Here is a 14,244-nt window from a genome sequence, read left to right on the forward strand (position 1 = left end):
AGAAGCCACTGCTCCAAAACCGCCATAAAAAAAGCCAGACTACAGTTTGCAACTGCACATGGGGACAAAGATCATACTTTTTGGAGAAATGTCCTCTGGTCTGATGAAACAAAAAATAGAACTGTTTGGCCATAATGATCATTGTTATGTTTGGAGGAAAAAGGGGGAGAACACCATCCCAACTCTGAAGCATGGAGGTGGCAGCATCATGTTGTGGGGGTGTTTTGCTGCAGGAGGGACTGGTGCACTTCACAAAATAGATCGCATCATGAGGTAGGCATAGTATGTGGATATATTGAAGCAATATCTTAAGACATCAGTCAGGAAGTTAAAGCTTGGTTGCAAATGGGTCTTCCAAATGGACAATTACCCCAAACGTTTGACCCAAGTTAAACAATTTAAAGGCAATGCTACCAAATACTATGTAAACTTCTGACCCACTGGGAATGTGATGAGAGAAATAAAAGCTGAAATAAACAATTAGAATACTATTATTCTGACATTTCACATTTTAAAAATAAAGTGGTGATCCTAACTGACCTAAGACAGGGAATGTTTACTAGAATAACGGTCAGGAACTGTGAAAAACTGAGTTTAAATGTATTTGGCTAAGTTGTATGTAAACTTCCGACTTCAACTGTACATGGCTATGACTATAACCTGAAGGGAATTCTCTTGGGGGGTAATGCGGTCCGCAGTTGTGAGGTATTCTAGGTCCGGTTAACAAAAGAACACAAAAGGCCGTTTTCACAATCACACCATGAGTAGTTAATCATGAAACATACTCCTCTACCTTTCTTATTTACGGAGAGTTCTTTATTCCTGTTTGCATAATGTACTGAGAACTCAGCTGGCTGTATGGACAGGGACAGTATATCCTGGAGAGATCCATGATTCCGTGAAACAGGGTATGTTACAGTCCCTGATGTCTCTCTTGTGTGCTGTCCTGCTGTGTACTGCCCTGCTGTGGGCTGTGCTGATGTCTACTGTCCTGATGTGTACTGTCCTGCTGTGGGCTGTGCTGATGTCTACTGTCCTGATGTGTACTGTCCTGATGTGTACTGTCCTGCTGTGTTCTGTCCTGATGTGTACTGTCCTGCTGTGTACTGTCCTGATGTGTACTGTCCTGAAGTGTACTGTCCTGCTGTGTTCTGTCCTGCTGTGTTCTATCCTGATGTGTACTGTCCTGCTGTGTTCTGTCCTGCTGTGTTCTATCCTGATGTGTACTGTCCTGCTGTGTTCTATCCTGATGTGTACTGTCCTGCTGTGTTCTGTCCTGCTGTGTTCTATCCTGATGTGTACTGTCCTGCTGTGTACTGTCCTGAAGTGTACTGTCCTGCTGTGTTCTGTCCTGCTGTGTACTGTCCTGCTGTGTACTGTCCTGATGTGTACTGTCCTGCTGTGTTCTGTCCTGATGTGTTCTGTCCTGATGTGTACTGTCCTGATGTGTTCTGTCCTGCTGTGTACTGTCCTGCTGTGTACTGTCCTGATGTGGTCTGTCCTGCTGTGTTCTGTCCTGCTGTGTTCTGTCCTGCTGTGTTCTGTCTTGCTGTGTACTGTCCTGATGTGTTCTGTCTTGCTGTGTACTGTCCTGCTGTGTTCTGTCCTGCTGTGTACTGTCCTGATGTGTTCTGTCTTGCTGTGTACTGTCCTGCTGTGTTCTGTCCTGCTGAGTACTGTCCTGATGTGTACTGTCCTGCTGTGTTCTGTCCTGATGTGTACTGTCCTGCTGTGTTCTGCGAGACTCCATTCTGTGCTGCGCGGCGCCAGTGAAGTTCAAACAGGCTAAACAATTGTCTGTCCCATCACGATGTCGTCCCCAATGATGATTGCTGTCAATCATCTTCGATATTACAATACTATCTTAATATCACCCAAACCTAGTAACAGATCAAATTAAGAACACAATTTTCTTTATCGCATAACCTAGTGCATAGGTTTCCTGCTGGTATTTAGTTTAAAGTCCAAATAAATGTTCAAATGTAATAATATTTTTTTTATAGATAGTTTTAACAGTATTGCAAACCGCCCAACCCTAACGCCCCTGTGTACTGTCCAGCTGTGTTCTGCCTGCTGTGTTCTGTCCTGATGTGTACTGTCCTGCGTGTGTGTACTGTCCTGCTGTGTACTGTCCTGATGTGTACTGTCCACACACACACGTATGCTATTATTGTGCTATTACTACATTACACACCGTAGTAGGTTATTGCCAGGCCCTGTTTGGCGTTCTGTCGATGTGTGTTAAAGTGTGTCAGCATGTGAGTGCAGCATGATAGTCAGGTGACTACTGGGAAACAGGTCAGATCACCTGGCTGTGTCCAGATGCTGAGGTGAACTTTGACACTCTGGTTGCTGATAGGACACACGCGTGCACACACACACACACACACACACACACACACACACACACACACACACACACACACACACACACACACACACACACACACACACAGAGATATGGCTTGGTTGGGAGTTGTGTAACTGATAGCTACTGATACCCAGCATGTGGGAGACAGAACTCAAAGAGGGAGAAGACCTTGCCTTCTGTGAGGGAAGCTTAAATTCACAGAGAGAGAGAGAGAGAGAGAGAGAGGAGGGGTAGAAAGAGAGAGAGAGGGAGAGAGGAAGGGTAGAAATAGAGAAGGAGGGTGAGAAAGATAGGAGTGGAGAAATAGAGAGATAGAAAGAGAGTGAGGGAAAGAGAGGGGTAGAGAGAGAGAGAGAGAGAGAGGAGGGGTAGAAAGAGAGAGAGAGGGAGAGAGGAAGGGTAGAAATAGAGAAGGAGGGTGAGAAAGATAGGAGTGGAGAAATAGAGAGATAGAAAGAGAGTGAGGGAAAGAGAGGGGTAGAGAGAGAGAGAGAGAGAGAGAGAGAGAGGGAGAGAGAGAGAGAGAGAGAGATATTTGGCAGCCAAATATGTGTCCTCCTGCCACAACCTGAGGGACAGCTAGTGAAAAGTGCAAAGTAATGTCGATAATATTTCCCATCTTGTTTTGTTTTATCTTTCATACCATGTCATGTGTCTTCTCAGTCATGGGAGAGAGACTGTCTTTTCAGTCATGTTGACACTGGTCTACTACCATTGCTTTAATGTATTGTTGTTCTCATCAATATTGTTGTTGTAGTTGTTATTAATGGTAATCCCAAGTCCACTACTACTATTATTATTGCTGTTGGTCCCTTCATTTATTTATATATAAATATATTTTATATATAAATAAATATTTTGATTTTATTTATAATTTTATATTTTTCGATATGTATACTTTGACGAGAGAGAGAGAGAGAGAGAGAGAGAGAGAGAGAGAGAGAGAGAGAGAGAGAGAGAGAGATATGGGGGACAGTGAATGATTAACCCATCCATGGGCATCACAGTCAGATCATCACACCCTATTACATATAATGCACTGCTTTTGACATAATGAACAAATGTCTCATCTTATTCGTCTCATTGAACCATCTGAGCCATGAGCCATCTTCACCTTGAGCCATCTGAGCCATGAGTCATCTTCACCTTTAACCATCTGAGCCATGAGTCATCTTCACCTTTAACCATCTGAGCCATGAGCCATCTGAGCCTTGAACCATCTGAGCCTTGAGTCATCTGTGCCTTGAGTCATCTGTGCCATGAGTCATCTGAGTCATGAGCCATCTGAGCCATGAGCCATCTGAGCCTTGAACCATCTGAGCCTTGAAACATCTGAGCCATGAGTCATCTGAGCCATGAGTCATCTGAGCCATGAGTCATCTGAGCCATGAGCCATCTGAGCCTTGAACCATCTGAACCTTAAGCCATCTGAGCCTTGAACCATCTGAGCCTTGAATCATCTGAGCCTTGAGTCATTTGAGTCATGTGTAATCTGAGCCATGAATCATCTTTGCCTTGAACCATTTTAGCCTTGAATCATCTGAGCCATGAGTCATCTGAGCCTTGAACCACCTGAGTCATGAGCCATCTGAGCCATGGAAGAAAAGAGATAAGAAAAGAAGAACACACGCACACACACACACAAATCAAATCAAATTGTATTTTAAATATGCGCCGAATACAACATGTAGACTTTGCTGTGAAGTGCTTGCATATGAGCCGTTCCCAATGATGCAGAGTTAAAAATAGTCAAATAAAATACACAAATAAATACACAAGAATGGAGCCATATACAGGAAGTACCAGTGTCAGATCAATGTGGAGCTATATACAGGAAGTACCAGTACCAGACCAATGTGGAGCTATATACAGGAAGTACCAGTACCAGATCAATGTAGAGCTATATACAGGAAGTACCAGTACCAGACCAATGTGGAGCTATATACAGGGAGTACCAGTACCAGATCAATGTGGAGCTATATACAGGAAGTACCAGTACCAGATCAATGTGGAGCTATATACAGGAAGTACCAGTACCAGATCAATGTGGAGCTATATACAGGGAGTACCAGTACCAGATCAATGTGGAGCTATATACAGGAAGTACCAGTACCAGATCAATGTGGAGCTATATACAGGAAGTACCAGTACCAGATCAATGTGGAGCTATATACAGGAAGTACCAGTGTCAGATCAATGTGGAGCTATATACAGGAAGTACCAGTACCAGACCAATGTGGAGCTATATACAGGAAGTACCAGTACCAGATCAATGTGGAGCTATATACAGGAAGTACCAGTACCAGACCAATGTGGAGCTATATACAGGAAGTACCAGTACCAGACCAATGTGGAGCTATATACAGGAAGTACCAGTACCAGACCAATGTGGAGCTATATACAGGGAGTACCAGTACCAGATCAATGTGGAGCTATATACAGGAAGTACCAGTACCAGATCAATGTGGAGCTATATACAGGAAGTACCAGTACCAGATCAATGTGGAGCTATATACAGGGAGTACCAGTACCAGACCAATGTGGAGCTATATACAGGGAGTACCAGTGTCAGATCAATGTGGAGCTATATACAGGAGGTACCAGTACCAGACCAATGTGGAGCTATATACAGGAGGTACCAGTACCAGACCAATGTGGAGCTATATACAGGAGGTACCAGTACCAGATCAATGTGGAGCTATATACAGAAAGTACCAGTACCAGATCAATGTGGAGCTATATACAGGGAGTACCAGTACCAGATCAATGTGGAGCTATATACAGGGAGAACTAGTACCAGATCACTGTGGATCTATGTACAGGAAGTACCAGTGCCAGATCAAGGTTGAGCTATATACAGGGAGAACTAGTACCAGATCACTGTGGATCTATGTACAGGAAGTACCAGTACCAGATCAATGTGGAGCTATATACAGGAAGTACCAGTACCAGACCAATGTGAAGCTATATACAGGGAGAACTAGTACCAGATCACTGTGGATCTATGTACAGGAAGTACCAGTACCAGATCAATGTGGAGCTATATACAGGGAGTACCAGTACCAGACCAATGTGGAGCTATATACAGGAAGTACCAGTACCAGACCAATGTGGAGCTATATACAGGGAGTACAGTACCAGATCACTGTGGATCTATGTACAGGAAGTACCAGTACCAGATCAATGTGGAGCTATATACAGGAAGTACCAGTACCAGACCAATGTGAAGCTATATACAGGGAGAACTAGTACCAGATCACTGTGGATCTATGTACAGGAAGTACCAGTACCAGATCAATGTGGAGCTATATACAGGGAGTACCAGTACCAGATCAATGTGGAGCTATATACAGGAAGTACCAGTACCAGACCAATGTGGAGCTATATACAGGGAGTACCAGTACCAGATCAATGTGGAGCTATATACAGGAAGTACCAGTACCAGACCAATGTGGAGCTGTATACAGGGAGTACCAGTATGTGTGTGTTTGTTTGTGTTATCATGCAGGTGGGTGTTATGTGTGTGTGATAGGGCTGGGAACACCTTCCTAATATTGAGTTGCTCACCCTCCCAGAACCTTCAGAACAGACTCAATTCGTCAGGTAATGAAAGCGTTCCACAGGGATGTTGACTCCAATGCTTCCCACAGTTGTGTCAAGTCTTTTGGGTGGTGAACAATTCTTCTGGCACCTTCTACAATGCCCCATACACTTACTTATATATTTTGTCTTGCCCATTCACCCTCTGAATGGTACACATACACAATCCATGTCTCAATTGTCTCAAGGCTTGCAAATTCTTCTTTATCATGTTTCCTCTCCTTCATCTACACTGGTTGAAGTGGATTTAACAAGTGACATCAATAAGGGATCATATCTTTCACCTGGATTCACCTGGTCAATCTATGTCATGGAAAGAGCAGGTGTTCTTAATGTTTTGTACACTCACTGTGTATGTATTGCGATTCGATACTGTGATTTTATTGTGATTCGATGTTCCCTACATATCTCTTACCATCTGTTTGCTGCAGAGAGACAAGAGAGAGATGGTGAGAAAATGAGTTTGCATCAGTCAAAGTGCTGATTGGCTCCCTATTTAAAAAGAAGATGGAGGACAAGCTATGAAGGAAAATACTGAAGTTTTGGTGCATCATATTATATGTATATTTTGTCAAAACGATACGATACAATATATTATAAAAACTGATATCCAAGTATGTAATCTTCTGGATGTTTTCCTCCATCACTAGTGTGTGTGCGTATGTTGTGAATGTGTGTGTGTTTTGTGTCAATGTAGTGTGTGTGAGTGTGTGTATATAGTGTGTATATACTGTATAGTCTTGTGAGTGTGTGTATATAGTGTGTATATACTGTATAGTCTTGTGAGTGTGTGTATATAGTGTGTATATACTGTATAGTCTTGTGAGTGTGTGTATATAGTGTGTATATACTGTATAGTCTTGTGAGTGTGTGTATATAGTGTGTATATACTGTATAGTCTTGTGAGTGTGTGTATATAGTGTGTATATACTGTATAGTCTTGTGAGTGTGCACAGAGTCAGTGCAAGATAGTCTTATGGCTATTTAGCAGTCATGTCTTGGGGGTAGAATCTGTCTGGAACCTTCCTCTGATACTGATATAGAGGTCCTGTATGGCAGGGAGCTCGGCCCCAGTGATGTACTGGGCTGTCCGCACCAGCCTCTTTAGCGCTTTGCGGTCGAGGGCGGTGCATTTGCCATACCAAGCCAGGGCCGGCTTTACGGGATGGCAAACCCGGGCATGGACCCCTCAGATAGAATTTGTGCTCCCCCAGTATTGTTTCCTCATAAAAATAACAAATGGTAAATGAAATACAATGTCCAGTTTTGACAATGTAGCGTTGCGGGGCCTGAGAGTGGAGCAGACCAGGACAGAGGCTATATGCCGGGTGGGAGCTCATGATGAGGAGGAGGACGGAGGGAGGATGTAATCATTAATCAATAAAACACGGAGGCAGTGCAGTATCATAAAGGCAGTCACAGGTAGAGCTCGTCGTTTGGTGGAGGGCCAGTCAACCCATTTAACTGTGACTGTATTCATGATACAGCACGGCCTCGGGTGCCTTATTGCTTTCGGAAAACTGTTACCTACATATTCAAATAACAATGAATTACACACATTTTAGTTAAAACTTTATTTTGATTACATTTTTTCTATTGGCATTTACTTGGATATGCCCATGATAATGACATTGATGTGTGATTTCTGCCGGCTCAGAAACGATGTCTCGTCTGGGCACCGTTCACTCTACGTATGGTACTGCAGAGATCAAAACATTTTAGGATCCGAAGGGCCCATGCCAAATATTTTCAGCGTCCTGAGGTGGAAGAGGCTCTGTCATGCCCTCTCCAAAACTGTGCGGGTGTGTGTGGACCATTTTAGTAATACCAAGTCCTTAGTAATGTGCACACCAAGGAGCTCTCAAACCGCTCTACTACAAACCCGTTGATGTGGATGGGGATGTGCTCTCCTCTCTTTCTTCTATAGTCCACGATCAGCTCCACGATCAGCTCCTTGGTCTTACTAGCATTAAGGGAGAGATTGTTGTCCTGGCAACACTGCTAAGTCTCTGACCTTCCCCTGTCATCGCCGCCGGTGATCAGGCTTACCACCGTTGTGTCATCAGCAAACTTGATGATGGTGTTGGAGTCGTGCGTAGACCAACCTTTCAAAGTGTTTCATAATTACAGATGTGAGTGCTACAGGGCAATAGTCAATTAGGCAGGTTACTTTGGAGTACTTGGGAACAGGTACAATGGTGGTCAGCTGGAAACATGTTTGGATTACACTTGCCAACTGGTCTGCTTAGTCACTGATACTTTGTGTTTGAACTTTTGTTTGTAAACAGGAAGCAGTCGACACACACACACCCTGTGGTAGTGAGTTTCCTGTGTGACTGAGACAGGGAACTGAAACCTGTGCCCTCCGCTGCTGAGTCAGGGGAAAAAGATGCAGGCGTGAGTAGTGTGTGTGTGTGTGTGTGTGTGTGTGTGTGTGTGCACGCGTGTGTCCTATCAGCAACCAGAGTGTCAAAGTTCACCTCAGCATCTGGACACAGCCAGGTGATCTGACCTGTTTCCCAGTAGTCACCTGACTATCATGCTGCACTCACATGCTGACACACTTTAACACACATCGACAGAACGCCAAACAGGGCCTGGCCATAACCTACTACGGTGTGTAATGTAGTAATAGCACAATAATAGCATACGTGTGTGTGTGCGTGCGTGCGTGTGCGTGTGCGTGCGTGCGTGTGTGTGCGTGCGTGTGTGTGTGTGTGTTTACGAGGACGTGTCTGCATGTCTGCTGAAAGGCAGAAGAAGCCCTTTCTGCAGTATCTTCTCACCTTTCTATCAGTCCCGACTCCACGGTACTAGTTTATTACTCTGAAGAATTACGCTAGGTTAGGTTAAGTTAGGTTGCTCTGTGAATGATTAATATAGAGATTAGCAGCTAAGGTGATCCCACCCATTTATCCACTTCACAATCACCTCGGGGTACAGTAGCTCATAATGTGAGCAGAAAGCAGAACAGGTAGCATAGAAATATAATTATATGACAGCCACAGGTGGCTACACATGGAAAGGAGATAGTATGCTGAATATGGATAGGCGTTGACAATTTGCATTCTTTCACTTGTTATACTGAACAAAAATATAAACGCAAATTAATTATGCCCTAATCTATGATTTTCACGACTGGGGATACAGATATGCATCTGTTCATCACATATACAGTGGGGCAAAAAAGTATTTAGTCAGCCACCAATTGTGCAAGTTCTCCCACTTAAAAAGATGAGAGAGGCCTGTAATTTTCATCATAGGTACACTTCAACTATAACAGACAAAATTAGAAAAAAAAATCCAGAAAATCACATTGTAGGATTTTTTATGAATTTATTTGCAAATTATGGTGGAAAATAAGTATTTGGTCAATAACAAAAGTTTATCTCAATACTTTGTTATATACCCTTTGTTGGTTATGACAGAGGTCAAACGTTTTCTGTAAGTCTTCACAAGGTTTTCACACACTGTTGCTGGTATTTTGACCCATTCCTCCATGCAGATCTCCTCTAGAGCAGTGATATTTTGGGGCTGTTGCTGTGCAACACGGACTTTCAACTCCCTCCAAAGATTTTCTATGGGGTTGAGATCTGGAGACTGGCCAGGCCACTCCAGGACCTTGAAATGCTTCTTACGAAGCCACTCCTTTGTTGCCCGGGCGGTGTGTTTGGGATCATTGTCATGCTGAAAGACCCAGCCACATTTCATCTTCAATGCCCTTGCTGATGGAAGGAGGTTTCACTCAAAATCTCACGATACATGGCCCCATTCATTCTTTCCTTTACACAGATCAGTTGTCCTGGTGCCTTTGCAGAAAAACAGCTCCAAAGCATGTTTCCACCCCCATGCTTCACAGTAGGTATGGTGTTCTTTGGATGCAACTCAGCATTCTTTGTCCTCCAAACACGACGAGTTTTTACCAAAAAGTTCTATTTTGGTTTCATCTGACCATATGACATTCTCCCAATCTTCTTCTGGATCATCCAAATGCTCTCTAGCAAACTTTAGATGGGCCTGGACATGTACTGGCTTCAGCAGGGGGACACGTCTGGCACTGCAGGATTTGAGTCCCTGGCAGCGTAGTGTGTTACTGATGGTAGGCTTTGTTACTTTGGTCCCAGCTCTCTGCAGGTCATTCACTAGGTCCCCCCGTGTGGTTCTGGGATTTCTGCTCACCGTTCTTGTGATCCTTTTGACCCCACGGGGTGAGATCTTGCATGGAGCCCCAGATCGAGGGAGATTATCAGTGGTCTTGTATGTCTTCCATTTCCTAATAATTGCTCCCACAGTTGATTTCTTCAAACCAAGCTGCTTACCTATTGCAGATTCAGTCTTCCCAGCCTGGTGCAGGTCTACAATTTTGTTTCTGGTGTCCTTTGACAGCTCTTTGCTCTTGGCCATAATGGAGTTTGGAGTGTGACTGTTTGAGGTTGTGGACAGGTGTCTTTTATACTGATAACAAGTTCAAACAGGTGCCATTAATACAGGTAACGAGTGGAGGAGAGAGTAGCCTCTTAAAGAAGAAGTTACAGGTCTGTGAGAGCCAGAAATCTTGCTTGTTTGTAGGTGACCAAATACTTATTTTCCACCATAATTTGCAAATACATTCATAAAAAATCCTACAATGTGATTTTCTGAATTTCTTTTCTCATTTTGTCTGTCATAGTTGAAGTGTACCTATAATGAAAATTACAGGCTTCTCACATCTTTTTAAGTGGGAGAACTTGCACAATTGGTGGCTGACTAAATACATTTTTGCCCCACTGTACCTTTAAAAAGAAAGTAGGGGTGTTGATCAGAAAACCAGTCAGTATCTGGTGTGACCACCATTTGCCTCATGCAGCGCGACACATTTCCTTCACATAGAGTTGATCAGGTTTTGTTCTGTGGAATGTTTATTCCGGTCAAGAACTAGGCACAACATGACATCAAAGTGCCCCAAAAAACACAGAACATAAACAAAAGTATAGCGAGTGAACATCTCACAGCGGACTAAATACATGTAGTGTGATTAGATAATGAAAACCAGGTGTGTAATGGAACAAGACAAAACAAATGGACATATGAGAAATGGAGCGGCGATGGCTAGAAAGCCGGTGACGTCGATCGCCGAACACTGCCCGAACAAGGAGAGGAGCCCACTTCAGCGGAAGTTGTGACATGTCTTGTGAGTATGCAGGCCATGGAAGAACTGGGACATTTTCAGCTTCCAGGAATTGTTTACAGATCCTTGCGACATGGGGCTGTGCATTTTTCATGCTGAAACATGAGGTGATGAATGTCACGACAATGGGCCTCGCGTTATCTGTGTATTCAAGTTGCAAGATAAAATGCAATTGTGTTCGTTGTCCGTGGCTTATGCCTGACCTTACCATAACCCCACCACCAACATGGGGCACTCTTTTCACAATGTTGACATCAGCAAACCACTCGTCCACAAATTTGTGCCCAACATTTTAGAGAAATATGCTTTTTGTGCATATGGAAAACGTCTGGGATCTTTTATTTCAGCACATGAAACATGGGACCAATATTGACATGTTGCGTTTATATTTTTGTTCAGTGTATTTGTCCAAATAATGACATCATATCCCCGTGAAATGCTCTATATCTGACAATCACTGTCTCAGTTGTCTCTCAAATGCTGATTTCTAGGATTGCAGTCATTGCTGGTGTTGTGAACAAGTCACGGTTGGAAAACACGGTAGTGTAGTTGATAGTGTAGCTTTCAGGCCCCGAGGGAAACTGGACTGACGCTGGATCAGGTGACCTGTTTTCTGTTGCCTCTGAGAAGGTTCCTGGGTCCACCTCCTGACGTCCAGGCCCGTCCTTGTTGCCATGGGAGATGGCTGACCTCCAGGCTGCCCTCGCCGTGAACTGAAGAGGGAGAGGGACACACAAGCCTCACAAACAACTATAGTAAACATAAAAATACAAACAAGTAAACAACACAAACCAAAACAGAGAGAAAGTCAGACAGACAGACAGACAGCTCAAAGCTAAACTTTGTTGTTTCCTGAAATCAACAAATAAAGTCATACGACGAAGAAGCCAAAGAAAGAAACAGGACAATCACATTAAACATCTCATGTCTGCCTTGAGGCTATGAAATGACCCAACATTGAAAACAGCCAACATTGAAAACAGCTAAGAATATAAAACAATTCCTAGAAGAAGAAAAACACACTTAAATACAAAAGCTGAAATAGTTTGTGATGCAGGTAAACAATGTGTGGTAGCCATGCCGACGAGCCATGGGTGTATAAATAGCATGGCCAGTGTTTGTTTAGTTGATGCAGCCCGCTTGCCTGCCAGCCAGCAGGATGAGCCTATCCCTCAAGAGAGAGAGAGAGATAGAGAGGGATCTGTGGGCTGAGTAGAGTAGCAAGCAGTACTGTGTACCATAATGATCAACCAGTCATCCCTCCCCTCACAGCCCACACCAGAGGAATGTAGCTGGAAAACCAAAGAGGCCATTCCTAATATACTGACCCCCCCCACCCCTCCCACTTGACCCCCAGGGAGGTCCAGGGGTCATCACGCAGGCCAAGCTATCTGGGAAACACCCTAAATAAGACAGACAACATTACTGTTGTATAAGTGTACAGTAGACACTGTACATACAGTACTTAACATGTTTTGTTTGGATAGGAGTACTACATGACAGATAGGAGTACGACAAGAAGGATAGGAGTACTACAAGACAGATAGGAGTACGACAAGAAGGATAGGAGTACTACAAGACAGATAGGAGTACTACAAGACATATAGGAGTACTACAAGACATATAAGAGTGCTACATGACAGATATAAGTACGACAAGACAGATAGGAGTACTACAAGACAGATATGAGTACTACAATTCAGATAAGAATACTACAAGACAGATAGGAGGTCAACATGACAGATAGGAGGTCGACAAGACAGATAGGAGTACTACATGACAGATATAAGTACTACATGACAGATATAAGTACTACCAGACAGATAGGAGTACTACAAGACAGATAGGAGTACTACAAGACAGATAGAATTTCAAGATAGGCCTTCTCTGTTTGACCTGCTGAAAGTGTTGTCTGGCTGTCTGTGGAAAATATACAGTAAGTTGTGCTTTTGATTTGAACTGTGACCTCAGATAGGAAATGTCATCCCTATTGCAAAGGTTGCCGTTATATATATATATTTTTTTTTTACATGAAAACAAAGTAATTTCATCACTTAAATAAATGGATTCCCAATATACAGTAAGTATGGTGCTGCTGGCCGGTCTCCAAACTGTAACCTCACCCCCAACACACACGTTCCCTTCCTAATTGCCAAGTAACATGGACGCCTCTCTCATCCCTCTCCTCTCTGTAGGGAATGGTGAAAGCACCTGGAGCGAGACAGACACGGACAGATAGAGAGGGGATCTGGGAGCAGGCTCCCCTCAGTGACCGAGAGAAACAGACACAGCAGCAGTTACTGCAGTACTGACTGGTCCCCTGTCTTCAACTGAACCACAGTACTGACTGGTCCCCTGTCTTCAACTGAACCACAGTACTGACTGGTCCCCTGTCTTCAACTGAACCACAGTACTGACTGGTCCCCTGTCTTCAACTGAACCACAGTACTGACTGGTCCCCTGTCTTCAACTGAACCACAGTACTGACTGGTCCCCTGTCTTCAACTGAACCACAGTACTGACTGGTCCCCTGTCTTCAACTGAACCACAGTACTGACTGGTCCCCTGTCTTCAACTGAACCACAGTACTGACTGGTCCCCTGTCTTCAACTGAACCACAGTACTGACTGGTCCCCTGTCTTCAACTGAACCACAGTACTGACTGGTCCCCTGTCTTCAACTGAACCGCTTCCTGTTTCCTCCCACCCGGACCGGACCACTGGACAAGAACCAGGCCCAACCGCCTCCTACACTCAGGTAAGACTGACTGGCTCTGTTGTATTAGTATTCGCGTAGTCTCAGCCTCCTATATGAGCATGTATTTGGTCCAAGCTGCTACTCTATGTGCTTGTATAGACAGAGCGGTGTCCTCTTTTCTAGTAGTTTAATCTAATCAATATGTATATAGGAGGAGAAAAAGAAGGTTGTATTTTGTACTCAAAATGCACAGCAGTGGATTGTCTTAACAACCCATACTTCTTTCTGGTTCTGGTGGCGCAGAAGTGATACTGAGTTACCATGTTGTCAGTTTCCTGAACTCGTCAGGGTTATCCAGACAGACAGAGCTGGCTGTCCAGAGCTATCTAGTCCAATCAGGAGAGGACAA

The 14,244-nt window shown here is 43.8% G+C and overlaps 1 pseudogene; it reads left to right on the forward strand.

Annotated features, from left to right (window-relative positions):
• LOC135551912 (ataxin-1-like) overlaps positions 1–14,244 on the forward strand; it is a 211,189-nt pseudogene that overhangs the window by 38,335 nt on the left and 158,610 nt on the right.

Source organism: Oncorhynchus masou, chromosome 13 (genome assembly GCF_036934945.1).
Source record: "Oncorhynchus masou masou isolate Uvic2021 chromosome 13, UVic_Omas_1.1, whole genome shotgun sequence".
Taxonomy (NCBI): domain Eukaryota; kingdom Metazoa; phylum Chordata; class Actinopteri; order Salmoniformes; family Salmonidae; genus Oncorhynchus; species Oncorhynchus masou.